This window comes from Schistocerca americana, chromosome 1, assembly GCF_021461395.2.
Source record: "Schistocerca americana isolate TAMUIC-IGC-003095 chromosome 1, iqSchAmer2.1, whole genome shotgun sequence".
Classification (NCBI taxonomy): domain Eukaryota; kingdom Metazoa; phylum Arthropoda; class Insecta; order Orthoptera; family Acrididae; genus Schistocerca; species Schistocerca americana.
Window position 1 is genome coordinate 405,631,385 of NC_060119.1, and position 21,785 is coordinate 405,653,169.

The 21,785-nt window shown below is 40.8% G+C and overlaps 1 long non-coding RNA gene across 1 annotated transcript in view; it reads right to left on the reverse strand.

Moving 5' to 3' along the window:
• Positions 1–21,785, reverse strand: part of LOC124592560 — a 223,403-nt gene that overhangs the window by 181,367 nt on the left and 20,251 nt on the right. Inside the window, exon 2 of the long non-coding RNA XR_006977823.1 lies at positions 6,779–6,856. This is a non-coding gene — a long non-coding RNA (uncharacterized LOC124592560). The remainder of the gene's footprint in view (positions 1–6,778; positions 6,857–21,785) is intronic.

The following is a 21,785-nucleotide window of genomic DNA, read 5'->3' on the forward strand; positions in this document are numbered from 1 at the left end:
GGATTAAAATATTGTGTGTCGAACCGGGATTCGAACCAGGATCCTTTCCGTTCTGGAATTCTTCAGGACAGTAAAAATAATTAAAACACACGTTGCGAAGATATGATACAATGTAAAGTCTCACATTATCGTTTGTACATACAATAATTGGATAAAAATTATAAGCCTGCCTCTAAAAGCGCTGGAATTTGACGTAATATGAGAGAGGCAAAATTCATAATCTGTGGATTACGTGCGCAACTACCTGCAATCTTGACAAGGCTAGAGCAGCAGATAACACAGGTTTACTCACAGAAGACTATCCACAACTATCACGAGCTGCTGCCTATTTTTGAAACCCTGGCGCAAACCACAATACCTTTATGTAATTATGAAAATACGATTGTGCCTTGAACAAACACAAATTCTTCATGTTTAGCGTCAAAACATCTTTGGGTGAAGTTTCACCAACGACAGTAGGTTTGTTTATTTTCTGTAAATTATGCAAATAAATTTTGCATAATAAGACTCAGTTGTAGATTATAGTTTTTATATATGTAGCATTATTAACAAGAATAATATATACCTTAGTATCACGTGCTGATATTTATGCCGCCATCTGATGTTTGCAGTGCAGCTGATATTTTATTCCAGTTCGTCATCTGCACCTGAAGTACAGCTGTAATGCAAATGTTAGACAGCCACATATTCCTAAAATAATATATTTTATCACGCAAACTTTGTTTGCATTTTATTTGACTGAAGATAAATGAATCCTCTGACGATGGTGAAACTTCGCCGAAACAAGTTTGAGTGTTAAACAAGACTAATTTGTGTTTTCTGAAAGCATAACCGTATTTCCATAATTATAACCTATACTAGGAAGCAAGCACGGACAAAAAGGGAGCTTCAACCACAAGATGAATAACAACAATTTATTTTTATTCTCGCCTTCACAGGTTGATAGTAAGCACTATTTTTTTAAAAGTCTAACGTTAATTTAGCCGTCGACGAAATACCCAAAAGCAGTCACGTTTTCCTTCCAGATTCAAAAGAAAAGTAACTGGTTTCAGTTATCGCTCTAATAACTCCGTCGACAATCACAATACTGATTACAGCAACCGAGTTTAGAACTCAATTCACTGTACATCTGCCTCTTTTTCAAAATTACATTTTGAAGGAAAAAGTGCTGTGAAGGGCAGGAAAATTTAAATTAGACAATCTTCATTGAAAGATAAGTAGATTGTGGAGCGACCAATTCTTCGCTACCACAACATGTGGGCATGAACTTCTACAAGAACTTCTTATTGTGTATTTTTACTCACAAGTAATCGGACGGACTTTTTTTACTGTTTATGTTATGTTTATTCATATTTTTGTTAAAGTTTAATATTGAGTCCACAATGATGTTCTTATCCTTCCCTAATTTGTGTTTCCAGGACCGTCTTCCTAAAAGGGTCGCTACACTCTTGTACATCTGAGAACACTTCTGTCATATCGGTGAGGTAAACCAAATACCATGAGGGCAAGTCCTTTCGCGGCTCTCCAAAACATCCCGCGCTCTTCTGATCCACAAATATCGTGGTGAGAAATATTTTAAATATATGGTCACAGACTTTTGCATTAACAGCTCGTCGTTAGCATAATAATATTTTTCTTTCAAGTAACTGATTTTTTAACTTTTGGAGTTACTAACAACTCGTAACACGTTAAGCTGTATTGTTACACAACTATATCGCAAAGACTATTAAACATATTTAATGAGACCAGTTGAGAAACAGTGTCTGAGAATCATATTCGAGCTTTCTGTAGATGCAAAGAAGTTCATAATTCGAAAGCAAAAATAATATTTATTGAGATAGCGTACCTATAGTCATTAAGCACTCTGTCCACAGCTTCTTTTGTCATTTCCAGCCAGTATCAATGCCAAAGAGACATAGTGCAATCGTAGCGTTCTGATGTCGAATAACCAAGCACTGTGGTTTGAATGGCGTTCCGTGTAATAAATTCGCGAGTGCTTTTGTATTACGAATGGACGTAGCTAGGATGCTAGAGGTCACTGTCATGTAATTTAGTAAACTATCAAGGTCACTGAATGAATTTTGTGAATCTGCTCTTTATTTGTAAATGCTAAATGTCGGAATTACTCTGTGTAGTAACATCTGTGGGGCGATGATTTTCAGCGTGTTCTCTGTATTTAAGTACCTTAGCGCTTAATGAGTTTGGTTCCCGTATTCACTTCACCAAAGTACCTGATCGATTTCTTTAGTGCTGAGTGGTATAAGGAAGCAATTAACTGATTTACTTTGTGCTCAATTGACAGTAGATGAAAACAGCAGTGAAAAACAGTTATATTCAGAAAGCAAGTCTATTAGTACACATGTATTAGTATTTTAAATTTCTTACACGTCACTTTTCGGTTTTTCCCACTGTGATGGCGTAACCCTTACGGGTTCATAAAACCCTTGCTTCGCATAAAAATTAAGCATTTTTATGAATATTATTATTAGTGATGAACTGGTGAAAAACGCTAGGGAGAAGTCGGCAGTGCCAGATTACTCACACAAATGATATGATCGGCAAGTGTATCTTATCTGAAAACAATGTTGACGGTAATAAAAAAACTTACTTCTGCTAGAACCTTATCGATTTTCTTCCAGCAACAGAACTAGACAACTTTCGTAAAGAATAATGAAAGCTCCCGCAAAGACAGCAGGCAAAGCAGCGTCAAGCCCATGTTTGCTGCTATGTGTAACTGAAATTCTGTTGGCCCATACCTAAACAGCGATCGCTGTTCTTCCGAAGCTGTTAATATGCTTCTCACAGCTGTGGAGACGCTACACTCACAGTACATATCATCTTACATTTGTTCAAGAGCTCTTACATACACAGGTTCTCGACAGTAAACAACAATTATTGTTGCGGCCACACGCTGAAAGCAACAATCAAAAGTACTGAGCTGTTTAGAATTTGATCAAAGTGCAGTGTTCTATAGGCAGCTACATTGTTATGGAAAGTGTATTTGGCAAAATGTAGTTATTATAAAAGAAACAACTAGTCTTGAATTTTTTGTTTATAAAGAGTCAAATCGCCTTTCTTTCGGCTGACTCGCGAGAGTCAAGAGAAATTAAAACTGAGAACGGGTGGACAGAAACTATAAAGTATGAGTAAGAGAATTTCGTAACTGCTGATCCTGAAAGATGGATAAACCTTCAGAAAAATGCCACCACTATTAACTGTGAAATCATAAAATGTGCTGACAGAACCAAAGCAGCTGCAAAAAAGAGTTTCCCAAGAAACTGCTGCCATGCCTATGCGAAGTTGTGAAAGATAGAAGAGAGGAAATAAGGAGTTAAAAGTCTTGACGACGTTGTGCTCATTGTGTATGGAGCACTAGCTCAATTGGAGAAGTATGTGGGAAGCAATAGACAACTGACATACTGAAGGAATAATCTCATTTCCTTGAAGTGATTTTGACTGCCTCGTGGAGTTGTGATGGGACCGCTCTTGTTCTCTGTGCACAGGATGAGCACCAATCTGCGACTGTTTGTTGATGACTCTGTAGTACAAGGGAATGTGTCTTCGTTGGGTAATTGTAGAAGCATACAAAATGACAGACAGAATTTCTGTAGCTCTACATGCAGAAAAATGTAAGTTAATCCAGATGAGTGTGGAAAACAATCCTGTATGTTCGAATACAGTTTAAGCGATGTGCTGCTTGTCCCCGTCGCGTTGAAAAAATAACGGCGTAAAGTTGCAGAGCGAAGTGGAATGGAACGAGCACGTACGGTTGCTTGTAGGGAAGGCGAATGGACGACTTCAGTCTATTAGGACAATTCTAGGAAAGTGAAGCTCATCTATAAAAGTAACCGTCTTTAGAATATTTGTGCGACCCATTCTTTTGTGCTGGTTCGAGTGGTTGAGATCCCCACCAAGTTGGATTAAAGGATAACAGCGAAACAATTCGGAGGCGGGCTGCCAGAATTGTTACCGGTAGCCGGCCGAGGTGGCCGAGCGGCTCTAGGTGCAACAGTCTGGAACCGCACGACCGCTACGGTCGCAGGTTCGAATCCTGCCTCGGGCAAATGGGAATCCCTGGACGGAAGACGGTGTTCTTTTCGCGAAACACTATTGAGAAAGCTTAGAGAACCGGCTTTAGCGACGGACTACAGAAAGATCCTACTGCTACTAACATATGTCTTGCGCAAAGATCTCGAAGACGATGGAACTCGGGGCTCGTTCGAAAGCATACAGGTAGTTTTTCTCCTCTTCCTATTTGCGAGTTCAACAGGAAAGTGAATGACTTGTAGTTAAATCCCCTTATGGTGGCTTGCGGAGTATGTATATGCTGATGCAGAGGTAGAAATTACAGAAAGCGTATCATTACAACCGGAAATGAATTCGAACCCGTTCTTCCCACTACATTAGTCACTGAACTAGCTCTCTTGGTCGATCGACATGACAGGAAGTTGTGACTTGTCATGGTAATAAGTGACTCTTCTAAGGATAGAAAGTTTATTGCCTCTTAAATAGAACGAGAAAAGCTAAGAAAATTTACATCTTGGAAGAACCGAAAGGTGGCTCAGATATGAAAGAACAGGTATTGCTGTATAACATTCAGAAAATTGAAAATTTTCGTTGAAACGGGATCCGTGAATTCTTCTCTCAATATCACCGAGAAATTGTAGTGTAGTGTTGATTCATTAATATTTTGACAGTTTTTTAATGTATCGTAGTTGTTCGGACATATATAAACAAAGACAAGTACCTGGAAACATAGGAGTTACATTTCTGATTGATTTTAATTCTGAATGCTTCAGGCATTGTTAAGATAATTCCACTGCATGAAAATCCTTACATTTACACTTCCTAGCCCTCTGCTAAGGAGACACAGCGGTCTCCTAATACGATATGAGGTGTTGGTGGAAAAGTCGCCAAAATTTCAGAATATGTATTTTATTGCCCCGACAAAAGAAGAGGTAAGCAAAGCACGAGTATACTTAGATCAAAACAATGATCTTTCAATTTAACATAAAGAATTAAGGCCTGCAGATCAAGAGATGAAAATTCTAAATCCTGCGAGAACTTGTGTGTTCTTTTTGAGCTAGTCTACTCCATTTCAGAGTCTCAAATGTGTTGGTGAAGATGATTGCGAGTCTATAAGCTGTAGTCAATGTCCTAAACAGAAAGTATAGCTGAGCAAACCCTCTGGGTATTAAATTTCATACTGTGTCTACATCTGCACGATTGCCCAGGAGTTCACAATTAAGTGCCTGGCAGAAACACCCTCACACCGTTTCACTGTCATTCCACTCTCGAAAAGCGCACGGGAAAACGAACACTTAAATTTTTCCGTAGGACCTCTAATTTCTCTTATTTTATTATGATGATCATTTCTCCCTACGTAGGAGGGCGCCAACAAAATATTTTTTGAATTCGGAGGAGAAAGTTAGTGATGAAATTTCATGCGGAGATCCTGCTGCAACGAAAATCGTCTGCTGCAACTTCGATAAGCCAACGTATTCACAATATGCCGTTTAAAATTAAGATAGCAGCCACAAAACAGAAACATGTTCAGTCTGTTCATCACTGAAAAACTGTAATACCATCATTTGAAAATTATTTTCAAACTCCCATGTTAATTTTTATGTGCCAGTTCACACATATTTGTTCGCATACATTTATATGTTTGTCTTGTATTACGAAGAAAAATTATTTAAGTATGTAGTTTATTTTGTTGTGGTTTTAGCAATGATAGGATGGAATATTTAAGTAATGTAGTAAATGTCTAATTAGCACATATCTTAAATGGAATTAAGTGTATTTGATAACTCATTAAACATTATACAAAAAGTAAATCATATTTTTTAAGAACTGGTGTCTTGTAGTTAAAGTAGTGAAGTAATGTATGTTGTAGCATCTCTTAATTGGAGTAACTGTTTGCTTTTCAACTAAATATTTATACTATTTGGGGAAGCTTTAGAAATGGAATTATTTCTCTTACTTTTTTCTCGTGTGATAATTCAGAATTGCAGTACTGTTATTTTGAATGCTCTTGCATGTGTTAAAGTTTTTTATATAAATCATTTCTTACTGGGTATTTACAACTCTTAATGACGGTGTACGATGGAAAATGTCTCCAGTCGTCCTCGACTGATAAACTGTAATAAATCTAATGTTTTTTATTCCCATCTTCGATCACAACATCAATTCTTTAGACGATGACCGGTTTCAATCCGTAATGAACATCCTCAGATCTTTTTTACACCATGTCCTAAAGTGTTAAGGCCATAATGCCATCGTCAAAACATATAAATATAATCAGCACAGCATTGTCACATAGATCTAAAATAAGGTGTAGAATAGGGCACATCGTGCACACAGTCATTATTCCAACAAATCTTATTGTTGTTTCTTTTCTTCGCCATACTGACAGTTATACCAAACTGGTAACTAAAATGAGTTCTAGGCACTGGTTTCTAAGTATAGATCGCTAATAAGTACTGAAAACAAAAAGTGAATCAACAGGCAGTTACAGTCGTTCACAATACAAACTGTTACCTTCAAGAAAATACACAAATAAATGAAATAAGCAAGTATACATCATTTTTATAGTTGCGTATCAAGTTCAAATAAAACAAACTACATGAAGCACTGCATTGATGGACTGAATAAACAGATACTTCACAACTTGCTATAAATTCCTTGTATTATTACAAATTAATATCAGCTTCATAAAACAATTAATAGAGGATAGCTATACTAACCAAAACAAGACGGTCTAAGATAATAAGGTTACCTGGCTGTAAAAGAGTCCATTGCAATATGACAATAGCTTTCGATTCGTATCTTCTTCAGCTTCAGCTACGGTAAATATCTGAAAAATTAAATTAAGCTCTAGTTAATTCCATTTACAAATACAGAATATCTCTGTTTCTAAGCTAAATACGGCTAGTTATTTAGTTAAACAATCTCAAACATACATTTTTCCAATTCCACTGTTGACAGCAACAATGAAAGTAATTTTATATAAATTTACATAGACAATAATAATTTATTCAGTGTACTTGAATCTCTTGAGTACAAAATATAATGACTTTGCAACAAAATTTCGATAAATTTAACAAGTATATTTCCTTAGATATGCTTCGTCAAAAATAAAATTCATTATCACTTAATCTCCTTATTTCATGGCACCTTGTTTCCAAGCATTTCCAGAAATATATATGCAGGACGCGTACACATCTGTCAAGGATTGTAACCAGTTTCATCCAATTCTCTTATGACCTTGTTAATTTTACTACTTGTTTTATAATCTTGCACGCCTTAGAAATTAAATATAATTGTCGAAAGAATTCCATAATTTTGTTTTCTAAGACTGAACTGGAGACTGTGTGAGGAAGTAATTAATCTTCAAATCACTCAAGGAGTGACCGTTGCGGAGAAACGTAGCATATCGACACAGTTTCAAATGAACATCCATAGAACTATATACATAGACAAAATAGCTGTGGTTTTAATCCTAATACTAAAAAATGTACGGTTGGTCTTAATGACAAATTCCGGGTGTTGTGACGAGTGTTATTCAGTAGTCTCGGAGGCAACGGAACGCAAGGGTAATAAATTAGTAATAAATTCCTCTGAATGCGAGCAGTTGTAGTGTTATCGTTGACACCATGGCCTTTAATGTAACTAAAAGGTAGCGACAGCAGGGATGAGAACGGGGAGGATTCTTTTTTTTTTTTTCCGGTGATGGCCGAGGGGGGCGGGGAGAGATGGGGGAGCGGGGGCAGGGGGGCGGGTAGGAAAGAATCGGAGGCAACACCAATCTTACGCAGTATGGCGTAAATCCATATTACACCTCTCGGGTGATAGTTTGTGGCTTCTTAATGTTTTGTTGATTTAAAGCTATTTGTCCCTAACATCCTCGTCATAGGTGCTAGAAGTTTTTAATGAATTTTCTACTCTATGTTCTTGATGTGATATCGGTTTACAGAAACTGACAGTTACTCCTAAGCAAGAAATAGGATTTTTTTTTGTTTTCTTCTATTTCTATCTCAGATTTGACGATTACAGCTGTTTCACCGATAAAATTCCATCTTTGGCAACGTATCGATTATCTATGCTGGAAGGTCAAAGTCCAATGAACTAGAAGAATTTCATTCTGTGTACGCTACTTTCTTTTCTGTATCTTATCGGTTCAGACGTGTTTCTGTCTTTATGCTGCTTAACAGGATTCTCGAATAATTATTTCTACTATCCCAGACAATCTAACTAATTGATTCGAAGCTTAAGCAAAGACTTCGTAACGACTACTCACGGCTCAGTGACACAGCCAAATACTCTCTTCATATTATTTTCAGTCCAGTGTCATCTGTTCACACTACCAAACAGCGTCGTCTTTCTGACGTCAACAGTTTCAACTGCCACATTCTTTAGTGTTCTGTATAATGAAAAAGCGTCGTACCACAATTTTTATTTGTCATACAGTTTTTCCCTATCTTTTGGTCCCCTCATTAAACAGATTTTTCTTGATCCACATTTCTTTCAAATAATTGCTTTCTGTTTACGGATCGAATGCTATTGAATTAATAGTAACGAGTATATTCTCTGCAGTGAGGCGCTGTGACTACAATAATCGCCTTCCCACCCTATTTACTGGCCTCTGCTAACTTATCTGGTGAGAGTAGTACTGGCACCACTGAATGATTAATAAGTCATCATGTAATTTTACTAAAATACAGCATTAACCTGGCAATTAAAACATTCCATTTCTTTAGTTAACAAGTAAAACAGGTCAAGACAAGATGACTTATACTGCTGAATTACGCAACAAACGCCTAATTGTATATCTTTGTTCTTTGTTTTCTGTATGTTTAGTATTAGGCAATAAAATCTTTTTCTGTAAAAGTGTTTAATGATAATAAATCGCAAAACGGCACAGGAGCGTCGTGTGCAAGTCTCTGCAACAACTCCGGAATGTTTTCTCACAACATGCTTGAGGACACTGTAACATAACAGGAAACGCATTTGGCAGAAAAAACTGAGCGAAGTTTATGCTTTGAAAGATATTTCTTCAGGCGTACTTCATTAAATAACAACAGAAATAATTATGATGGAGCAATTTTATGTAATTGTCACTGCCCATTTAACTCTTCATGAAAGAACAATCCGTTCTTCAGTTATAAACGTTTGTGTTTGTATACTCGCAGCTCCTGATTCGCAATGGACAGATAACTGGCAATACTACATTGATTTATGTATGCTTCCAATAATGCTGTAATCAGAAGTCTTCGATTATAGTACGAATTTCTCTGTGTAAGGCACTTACGTAAGCGTGTAGTCACTGAGGTGCGTAAATGTATAAAGGCGTAACTGTACTCGTTATTTGTATACTTCCAGTGTGACTCCCTTCTCTCACTCGAATGCACTCCTATAGTGATTGGATAAAAACATGGGAACACCGCGAGAGATCCACGTTTGAACATAAATGCAGCTGCTAGCTAAGCCTGCATGTGACGCTGTTGCACTTGGCCACGAAAAGCAACTGTGCAATGTCAATACGTTGCAATCGTCAGTTGCGGTCAGAACAGTTTTCTGTATAGTTGTGAATGCATTTATGTCGGAGCTAAATGAATTCATATATGGGCGAATCGCTGATACTCGGGTGGCGGGTGCTTTTGTAACCAAGACAGCCGAAGTGTTTGATGTTTCAAGAGGCACTGTATCGAAGATTTATGCCGCATACAGGGAAAGCGGAAAAACATTATCCGCTAAGTCACAACGCGAAGAAGTAAGTATTGAGTGATCATAACTGACGATCACTGAAGAGAATTGTGACGAAACGCAAAGGACGTCACCTGCAAATGCCGCAGCAGAACTGAATGTCGCACTCGCGTACTCTGTCAGCACCGAAACAACGTAGCTGGGATTCGGTGATAATTTGGGCAGCCACATCGCGGTATGCCTTGGGTTCCACGGCTACTTTGCAAAGTCACATTACTGCCAAGCATGAGTTGATCATTTAGGCTGATCAGATCCACCCTATAGCATAACGTCTGTCCCCACTGGAGATGTTGTGTTCCAAGACTAGAGAACGCCTGTCCACACCGCTTGGATCGCCCAGGGCTGGTTTTGTGAGCATTAGGATGGCCCTGGACACCGCAGTCGCCTGTTCTCAAGTTTATTGAGCCCTTGTGATCTGTTTCGGGTGACCGCTATTCATATCTATCATCGTTATCTCAACTTGCCACTATTATGCAGTAAGGGAAGTATTAGATTCCCTTGAAAACCGTAAATAATATTTTATTAGTTATGAGATGACTGGAAGCTGTTTTGAATGTCAAAGGTTTTACTACACCGTATGTGTTGTGTTTGTAATGTTCCATATTTTTGTCCACACCCTGCGGAAGGCATGTGCAGAGCATAGTGTACAATGTGTAAGTTTCATTGCGTGTAACTATGATGTGTATGTGTTATGAAAGTTGTGAAGGTAATATCAAGGCAAAAGATCAGGTCTGCATTTATATAAGCTGTAAAATACGCACAATAACTGTTGGGCCTAGACACGTACACTACTCGAGAGCATTAGTAGTGATAACAGAGGAAACTATTTACGGTCAAATATATTCTAACGAGTGTCAAGGCGTATAGCTGTCAGTTAGCAGCCACTGTTTGTACCCATCAACAAACTACCATCATGCCCGAGTGAATTAGTAGATGGGCTGAATAAGACAGCAACAAAAACGTAATTCATTATTTAATGAAGATTCAGTATCATCACTAGTGGCTACGGAAACTAGTTCCATATTCCTGTCTATTGATGTAAGACTTCCTTTATTTAGAATACAGGCTGACTATCGTATTATTTAATCTACAAACCAGGTAATCTTATGATCTTTTAATCAGTTGATGTCATGATACACAGATGAATACAACTAAGTGTAGAATATACACGTTGTCTTTGAGACGTCTTTAAAAACACATACGTTTAAGTGTTACTTGTGTGTCCACACAGTAGCATTCTCGCTTCCCACGCTCGGGTTCCCGGGTTCGATTCCCGGCGGGGTCAGGGATTTTCTCTGCCTCGTGATGGCTGGGTGTTGTGTGCTGTCCTTAGCTTAGTTAGGTTTAAGTAGTTCTTAGTTCTAGGGGTCTGATGACCATAGATGTTAAGTCCCATAGTGCTCAGAGCCATTTGAACCATTTGTGTCCACACATGTTTAGACTCGCGGTTACACGTTATTTTTCCAAAGTTGTCATAACAACTGCATTTAAAAACGTAGATATTTACTAACTGCTGACTGTATTGCATTTTCATTTGCGATGCACAAAGCGAAATCTCATCTTCATTCACCGGAACTTCTGCACTAAATTCAAAGTACGCAGCCGTGCTGAAGTAGTAATGTGTAGAATGAACGAGTTGGCAAATCTGAATTTTTATTTCTGACTTAAGAATAAACGATATCTGTTAGCTGACGGTACGTAAATAAAGATTCTTGTTTAGAACTGACACAAATTAAGTCGTGGTGTCTGTAATTTATACAAGGTTATGGCCTTGTTATACAGCATTAGGCTTCGTTATATGGCATTCTGGAATTCGTCTCGAATGATCTATATCGCTAGAGCTGAATACAATTCCAATCTCTCAGTAACTGCGTCACCAGGCGTAGTATGTGTCCATAAATCACTATCTAACTTTGATTTTCGTTACCGAGCGCAAAGTAAATTGATAAAACAGGAGACAGGGGGTAACAATTTTTTAATAAGAAATAAATCAGAGATTTGTGAATACAACATCTTTGGCACAATTTAATTCTTAAACGCTGAGGTTTTACGATTTCGTCTCCTAGCCATGTCCTGTCGCATTTTGTAATTGATGACGGTATCGAGTGAACTTGTCAGCAGACAACCTAATAAGGCGATACACTATAGCCTACATTCGTTTCATAATATGTTGCGTTAGATATCAGGACAATACATTTTTCGAACGCACACTTTTCATTTCTGTTTTGATGCCGTTCACAAACCCACCTTGCTTGCAAAGTACTATATGTTCTTTACGAATAGCAAAACAAAATAAAGCTAATTACTGCAACCGTTAAACAATAGCAGCTGAGAACGTTATTTCGTTGAGGCGCGTCTCTCCTCAGGTGAAGTTGAAAAGAGCGCCGCAGCGGCAATCCGGCGCTCCTCTCCAGCAGACAGCGCGCCACAGCATCGAGTTCGAAAGGCTACCGCTAGATGGCAAGGGCAGCAACAATCCGAGAGTAAGGTCCGAGAATAACACCGCATCGCGTGCGTTTCCAAAGAATTCGTCAGGAAGTGCTGTATTCCTACAGCTTCAGGTCTGAGTAGCACTTCTATCGGAAGTTATTTCGCGAAACTATCATTTGTCTTTACATAAGTTGTAATCAAATGCTAGACATATTTACCACGTAATGTATTTATCTTTTAAAGTTGTACGGATTTTGTAAGTGTTCATAATGCACTTGCCAAATTTCTGGGATAGAACACCTATCTGACGTTCAGAAACGCACCAATAACGTCTCTGAACAATCAGTAACGAAATTCTTAGTTTCCTAGCAATCGCGTCCTTTGTTTTAAACAAAGAGAAATCTATGTAAGGAAAAATATACCGGTACAGGAAAATAAACAAATTATCTTCCATTCGAGAGCCCAAAACACCAAAATATTGGAACTGATAGTTGACCCTAAATAACGAAATGTGTGAGGTCTTCCACATGAGTGCTAAAAGAAACTCGTTAAACTTCGGGTATACGATAAATCAGTGCCGGCCGGGGTGGCCGCCCGGTTCTAGGCGCTACAGTCTGGAACCGCGCGACCGCTACGGTCGGAGGTTCGAATCCTGCCTCGGGCACGGATGTGTGTGATGTCCTCAGGTTAGTTAGGTTTAAGTTGTTCTGAGTTCTAGGGAACTGATGACCTCTGAAGTTAAGTCCCCTAGTGTTCAGAGCCATTTGAACCATTTTTGATAAATCAGTCAAATCTAAAGGCCGTAAATTCAACTAAATACCTAGGAATTACAATTACGAACAACTTCACTTGGAAAGAACACACAGAAAATCTTGTCGGGTAGGCTAACGAAAGACTGCGCTTTATTGGCAGGACACTTAGAAAATGCAACAGCTCTACTAAGGAGACTGCTTACACTGCACTTGTCCGTCCTTTTTAGAACATTGCTGGTGGGATACTTACCAGATAGGATTGACGGAGTACACCGAAAAAGTTCAGAGAAGTGCAGCACGTTTTGAATTATCGCGAAATATGTGACACAGCGTCACTGAAATGATACAGGATTTGGGCTGGACATCATTAAAACAAAGGCGTTTTTCGTTGCGACGGAATCTTCTCACGAAATTCCAATCACCAACTATCTCCTCCGAATGCGAAAATATTTTGCTGACACCGACCTAGGGAGAAACGATCACCACGATAAAATAAGGGAAATCAGAGCTCGTGCGGAAAGATATAGGTGTTCATTTTTTCCGCGCGCTATACGAGATTCGAATAATAGACAGTTGTGAAGGTGGTTCGATAAACCCTCCGCCAGGCACTTAAATGTGATTTGCAGAGTATACATGTAGATGTAGATGTGGATGTAAATATAGATCTAGATGAATCATTAGACAAGCGAGACATAATTGATGTGCTAGTCTGCATATTAAGTGTCGTAACATTATAATCAAATTGTAAGCTTACGTAGTTTTAGATAGAATTCAAACGTTGTCCACCCAACCACTAGTCTTTATTAAAGTGAACACGTCCAGCAAGTAGCCACATTCCCCTGTTGATCATAAATCCCCTAGCGAAGCATTTCTTCCTTTTCACTTTTCAGTGAATAACGAGAAGTCCAAAAAGACACATTAAAGCAAAGTTTGGCTCAGGAGATAAGCCAATCTATTGTTTAAACCTCCTGAAGGCATTATGAGAACCACAAAAAACGTAAAACATGCTCATCCGTCGAAGATGTGACGGCTCCTTCTAAATAATTCTTTCTACTTGTGTGCGCGATTCTACCTCCTGAAGTACATAAATAAATTATGTTTCATGATGGATCGCAGGTAAGTATGTCTAATCCTACTACTATAGCGAGACTATTGCTATAGGTCTGTTTCAGTAGCAGAAATTTCATTAAGTAAAGCACCGACATAGCAAGTAGTCAGTTTCAGCGCGGGCATACTTATTCTGCTGAGGAGAAAGCAACACACTTTATCATAGGGGTGAGTGTAGTGTCTAAAGACTAGTGTACCTAGGTACACGTGACGTTTTACGTTGAGTACTTCAGTCTAGTGACTGATTTTAGAATCATACGAAGGAATTCGCACTAGAGATCGCCACAGTTAGTTTTCGCTCCTTTCTAGAGTTTTTATTGTTGTTAGAAATTAGGTTGCATTTTGCGCAGCATTTGTAAATACAGAACTCAAAAAAAAATTTGCATCACCACGGATCCCATAACTCCTGAAGATAGGCGTTGACTGTGGATTTTGTATGGCAGACACAGTCCCTTTGACTGTTCAGAGTTGTCACTAAACCCGCCCAAAGAAGTAAGCAACCATGCATGAGCAGCGCCTATTAAACGGACGGGGTCCGACAGCCTATCAGTTCCAGTCATTCCACTAGAAAGAAGGTACACTGCTCGAGTTGTCTCTATTTCAACCATGCCTAGACGGTCAATACCGCGGTTCGATCGCGTCCGCATTGTTACTTTGTGCCAGGAAGGGCTCTCAACGGGGGAAGTGTCCAGGCGTCTCGGAGTGAACCAAAGGGATGTTGTTCGGACATGTACGGGATTCAGAGAGACAGGAACTATCGATGGCATGCCTCACTCAGGACGCCCAAGGGCTACTACTGCAGTGGATGACCGCTACCTACGGATTATGGCTCGGAGGAACCCTGACAGCAACGCCACCATGTTGAATAACGCTTTTCGTGCAGCCACAGGACGTCGTCTTACGACTCAAACTGTGCGCAGTAGCCTGCATGATGCGCAGCTTCACTCCCGACGTCCATGCCGAGGTCCATCTTTGCAACCACGACAGCATGCAGCGCGGTACAGATGGGCCCAACAATATGCCGAATGGACCGCATAGGTTTGGCGTCACATTCTCTTCACCGATGAGTGCCGCATGTGCCTTCAACCAGACAATCGTCGGAGACTTGCTTGGAGGCAACCCGGTGAAGCTGAACGCCATAGACACTGTCCAGCGAGTGCAGCAAAGTGGAGGTTCCCTGATGTTTCGGGGTGGCATTATATGGGGCCGACGTACGGCCCTGGTGGTCAGGGAAGCCGCCGAAACGGCTGTACGATACGTGAATGCCATCCTCCGACCGAGAGTGCAACCATATCGGTAGCATATTGGCGAGGCATTCGTCTTCATGGACGACAATTCGCGCCCCCATCGTGCACATCTTGTGAATGACTTCCTTCAGGATAATGATATCGCTCGACTAGAGTGGGCAGCATGTTCTCCAGACATGAACCCTATCGAACATGCCAGGGATGGGTTGAAAAGGGATGTTTATGGACGGCATGACCCACAAACCACTCTGAGGGGACGCCGATCGCCGTTGAGGAGTGGGACCATCTGGACCAACAGTGCCGTGATGAATTTGTGGATAGTATGCCACGACGAATACAGGCATGCATCAGAGGTACCGGTGTGTACGGCAATCTGCACCACCACCTCTGAAGATCTCGCTGTATGGTGGTAGAACATGCAATGTGTGGTTTTCATGAGCAATAAAAAGGGCGGAAATGATGTTTATGTTTCCAGAATGAGATTTTCACTCTACAGGGGAGTGTGCACTGATATGAAACTCGATGTTTATGTTGATCTCTATACCTATTTTCTGTACAGGTTCCGGAACTCTCGGAACCGAGATGTTGCAAAACTTTTTTTGATGTGTAAATTTCGCGTTGTACACAACTAAGTGATGTGTAATAGATTGAAGCTTTTTGGAATATATTGTTAATTCTTCAAGTACACTGTTCTATGGTGAGTAAAGTGTTGTATATTTAGAATCATTTATACAAGATGAATCACCTAAAACTTGCACAGCAAATATTGCGGATATGGGAAGTGCTACTGATGTGCAGTTTTCACAGAGTTTCTTAGTCAGAGTTTCGTAATTTTAGGCAGTAACAGGACGTAATAATACTTACAACGCGTATTTTTGTACAAACATAAACTTTCTAAATGTGGCAATGCTTGTTGGCATAACGAACTAAAGGCAGGGTAAATTAGAATGTCAGTGGTGTTTATTGCAATATTCTAATGCGAGTCGTTTACGAGATGTCGTAATTTGAAACGTTCCCATACCAACACTTGTACAATACCTGTGGTAGCACAAAGAACAACAAAATTGTATACGTTAGTTATGTGGATTCCGACCAGTAACGAGACCATACACCATCACAGATTGTGTTTAAAATGACTACCGGTAGCAACAATCCACCCTTCCAGTCTGGTATAGAAGAACTGCTGCCCACTGCTAGCGTTTCAGTGGAGATGTCCGAGCAGGTAGCAAAAATACGTTTTGCTTATCATCGGATGTAGTTGGTATGTCTTTGTAGACGTATATTTCAGCTTTCCCCACAGGAAAAAGTCTACAGGTGTCAAACCCGGGGAACGGGCCATCCAAGGTACAGGCCCTCTGCGTACAGTCCAACGTAATGCAAACAAGACGTGCTGCAGTACTTCGCGCACTGCTGGCTGGACAGCAATCATGTTGGTACCATAGGTTCGCCCTAATCTGCAGAGGAATGTCTTCCAGCATCCTGGAAAATGGTCATTTAGGAGGCGCGTTCAGTCTTCCGTTTATGAAAAACGGGCCTATGGGCTGACGGTTTACTATCCCCCTCCATACGTTGACAGTGTATGGACGCTGTCGTTTCACCTTACTAAGCCAACAGGCCAATAGCGCATGTTTCGCCGGTTTACCTGGCCATGATTGATAAATGTGGCTTCATCACTAAACAAGATACATCTGGAGTATGCAGTCTTAATGCCGATGTACAGAGGTTAACACGATTCTCATTAATCGTTTCCATGCAGCTCATGATGGAAAGAGATGTGATAGGAATGATACCTAAGTCGATGGAGAATGTGTAGCACAACTGCCCGAGTCATGCAACTTCCTCGTCCGATTGCGCGACAGCAGCAAGGACATTAATTTGTCCCTCTTCTGTCACCAACTGCTTCCCTCTGTTACGTTGTCTAGGTGTTCACTACCACTGTCGGTTTACTGGTTGAAGAGGATGATAAATAACTGCCGAGATGGTTGACGTCTATTGGGATATCTTGCCGCATACACCGTACAACAACGAACTGCATTCTTCCCACACTCCCCGTACACCACGAGCATGTCGGCTTTTACTGCATTGGTAAATCGCATCGCCCACTCACGACCTACTGCTTGGAATGTCACACAATAAGTGACTACCAAGTCGCAGTGCACTCGGGGAACACACAAGCATATTGTAAGCAAACATAACATTACACCTAGCAACTGCGAATGGCACAAAAAAGTGTCGGTGTGAAAACTGTGCAGCCGGCCGGAGTGACCGTGCGGTTCTAGGCGCTACAGTCTGGAACCGAGCGACCGCTACGGTCGCAGGTTCGAATCCTGCCTCGGGGATGGATGTGTGTGATATCCTTAGGTTAGTTAGGTTTAAGTAGTTCTAAGTTCTAGGGGACTGATGACCTCAGAAGTTAAGTCGCATAGTGCTCAGAGCCATTTGAACCATTTTTTTTTTTTTAACTGTGCGGCGTACGATATCTCTTAAATGACTCGCGCTAGAATCCTACAACAAACGCAACGGGCATTCTAATTTACCCTACTTTTAGTTTTGATAGTGTCAATAGGCATTGTTCCATTTACAAAAGCGTATATTTGTACAAAAATACTTTCTAAGTGTTATTACAATTTGTTTATTGGCTGACATTATGAGCCCCTGGCTACCAAAAAATTCTGTAAAAATCGCACATCAATAGCACTTCGCATTTCCGCAATATCTGCGGTGTCAGATTTGGGTGATTTGCCTGTATACCGTGTGGACAGTTAAGACGTACTTCATCGGTAGAAAACTATCCTGTACCTTAAAAGAGAAGAAGGTCTTTTACCCTGGAACATGTGTTACTTGGAAATAAACTGAGTTTATTTTTATCTGTCTTGAAAATGGAGATTTGAGTTAGTTTCCATTTGCTCCTTTTTCAAAGTGTATTAACTTGTTACGAGTTTCTGATATTACTTCCGCTTAATTTAACTTCACTTGCTGATTATTGGTGTGTACTAGATTAATTACTTAATAGATATACTATTAAATACAGTACTGACAATATTTTCTCGATTGCAACGCTTTTAAAATTCAATTGAATATTTAGTCCTAAGTACATGGCCACGTTGCACCTAGGAACATGTTTCCACATTAGGAAAAGAAACCTTAATTTTCCGGAGTAATTTAAGAAATTTCAGGAAAAGACAGAAGCAAATTAGAGGTGAATGCCATTATTTAAAAATGTAATGAGGGATGTTTAGTGGCGAAAAGTGTACCAAGGTACAAGACTCTCCCATGTAGATTCTTTTAGCCTGGTGCGCCACAGTACTTGGAGGAAGAGCGCAATCATTTAAGAATTACTTTCGGAAGAAATGGCTATCCTGATAAAGAGATAAAGAGATCACTACGTCCTAAAAGATCTGAAGCTTCCGGTGAAAAAGAACCAATGAAAGTGAAAGTTTTCGTCTCATTCGCTAAAACAATCACAGGTGGCACCAGCAAGTGGTAAGAAGACACGGTGTTGATACGTTGTTTAAATCGGCAAGAAAGGTGCGTCAATATTTGGACACTGTGGAGGACGGACGTCCGCCACTTGCCACCACAGGAGCGTACAAAATTTCTTGTACATGCTTTCAAGTGTGTATGGCGACTATTGAAAGAAGGACAAATGCTTGGCTTAAAGAACACAATAGCAACTGTCTTCTGAAAAACACGGATAAATCAGCAGTAGAAGACTGTGCAGTAAGACCTGGAAATTACCAAATTCGATTCTCTGATACTGCGTTTTTATCAGGACCCAGTCATCAACATGGTGCGATGCACAGAAAAGGCATAGATATTCAAAAATAAAAATACTTCAGCAGTAAAGAAAGGACTGTAATTAGTTTAGTTGTGGACCTTAGTGTTAAAAACAGCAAATAGCACCAGCTCTCCCGCAGTACAAGCTCCTTAACACACGCCGGCGTAATTTGGCGATCTGCGGCAGCGGTTGGATGACGTCACTACCAGACCTTTGCCGGATTAGGAATAAACAGTTGCGCTAGCTGACTTTATTTTATTTCGAAAAACAGCTAGCAAATTTTTTTTGAAACGTGACAGATAAAATTCCTAAGATTGACTGGGAATCGAAATTCAAGACGTTTGGATCCATAGCCTGACACATAACTGATTTTTTTTTTTTTTACGCTGTGCGAAACGTATGGGCAGTGTGCTCACTGAGTGCAGACACAAGGAGAATCGGCTTCTATCAGGAATCCGTTGGACGCTGCGGTGGGCAGAGTCGACAGCCTTCAGGCCACAGCCAAACCTGAAACGACACTTAGGCACCAGTGGCGAAAGCTGTGGCATCTTGGTTCGTTTGGAATCGAGGGGAAGTGGTGGTCGGTCCCATATCTCTGAGCGGATGGCGAAAGATCGTACGGCTGTCCTCCCCCCCCCCCCCCCCCCCCCCCCACGCTCCTCTCCCCATACGACTTAGCAACAGGTGCGAGTGCCACGTATTGTTGTTAACACATCTCAAACAACTTGGGATGTTTCTCCTACTCAGTCCAGAGAACTGCAGAGGGCTGATGTGCTAGTCATTGGGAGCTCCAACGTGAGTTGGGTGACGGACCCACTAAGGGAGACGGCAGGCAGGTCAAGAAAGAACGCCAGTATGCATTCGTTATTTTTGCCGGGAGGTCACGTTAGAGGCGTGGGAGAGGCGGCTGTCGAACACACTGCATGCAACCGATTGCAAATCGTGGTTCATGTCTGCTCGAATAACGTCTGCCGCTTGAGTACTGAGATCATCCTCGGTTCCTTTCTGCGGTTAACTCGATTGGTGAAGGTACTTAGCATCGCAAGCCGAGTGCGACCTCAACTCGCTGCTTTCTGCATCTTACCCAGAGTCGATCGCGTTCCCCTAGTTTGGAGCAGAGACTCAACGATTTTACGACGATATCGGAAACGAACTCTTCGACCTCCGCGATCGTGCTGAGAGTTGTAGAGCCCCCTCCCCCCCCCCCCCCTCCTCCTCATCAACCTCCCAGGGCAGGTCAGGCCTGAAGTACGAGCAGGAAGCGACTGCCGTGGTACCGAAGTAGTACCGGAGTACGTAGGCGTGTACTGGGCGTTTTTTTTAAGTTAGGAAACATAGCCCACTGCCCCAGCCACCTCCCCCCCCCCCCTCCCTCACCACCATATCATTGGAATCAGTGAACAAATTCTCTGAGAACTTTCGTCCTTGCAGATCGGAAACAAAATGTGTTTGTGATACTAATAAACTTAATAAACTGCAGGAGCATCCATGGCAATATCTCAGAATTACTACCGCTTATTAAAGGTAATAATGCCAACATAGTATCAAGCCCAAAAAGTTGGCTGAAGCCGGAAGTGAATAGTAACGAAATCCTAAGTGCAGATTAGAATATACAGTACGCTTCTTATTAACGTTTAAAAAACCCCGAAGCGACGTGGACGACGCTGATACAAGCAACTTAATATGAGACACGTGAGGTCGGAAATGTCGGCAAATACCCCAAAAGTGGATGCCAATTGTTGAACATGTGACGTCACCAAACGACATACCTCGCCGAGTTGAGGAGCTAGTTTACAGCACCTCAGTAGAGTCCAAATTGACCTCGTAGCCTGCATAGCCGTTGGCGCTGCGGAGATCCAAAATACGAAGTGCATTTTCAAGCGCGTGTGGGAAGGGATGACTGAGCGATGGAATACTTGCATTCGAGCAAACTGCGCAATTTCAAAACCCTTTTGTAAATGTGATCTGTTGTAAACGTAGAAGTTACAAATTCCTCACTAAACCCAAGCAAAAGCTGTTTCTTTCCTTTTGTTCCTTCTTCTTTTTTTGTTTTTTTTTTTTTTTTTGTTTACAGATATAATTTAGTATCGAAAACGTAACTGGCAGCGACGTAGTTCGGAAGCTTAATATACTCATTTACCGGTGGCGCTATACGGTAGGCCTATGTGGTTTTCAATAAATTAGTGGAGATCGCGAGGCCAATAATAAAATAATAAATCTAACCTGAATGTAAACACCTAATTGTCTACTGCAGTGCAAAAAATACTGCCTACAAGACTCAAGAATCGAACTCCGAGCTGCACCATCTAAAATCGCGCACGTAGGCCCGGAGCCACACCGATGTGTGAATTTGATTTAGTTTGGGATGCTCGGGTGCGACACCGATAGGCTCAAGCGCTGCACGTGCGACGGGTTACGTCATCGGATGACGTCACATATTCAACATTTGCCATCTAATTTTTGGGTATTTCCCGACATTTGCTGCCCCCTTGTGTCTTATTTTAAATTGCCTGTCTCAGTGTCGTGTACATCGCTTCAGTGGTTTTAAACGTTAACACGAATCACCCTGTTTATTGCAATTGCAGGACAGACGCCAATCGTGGTGCCGTATTTATTGAACTAAAGAATTCCACGGTATCTAGTTCGGTTATTGCGGATTCAGAATGTTAAAGAATGAAGTTGAAGATAAACACCAACGGTAGTTCA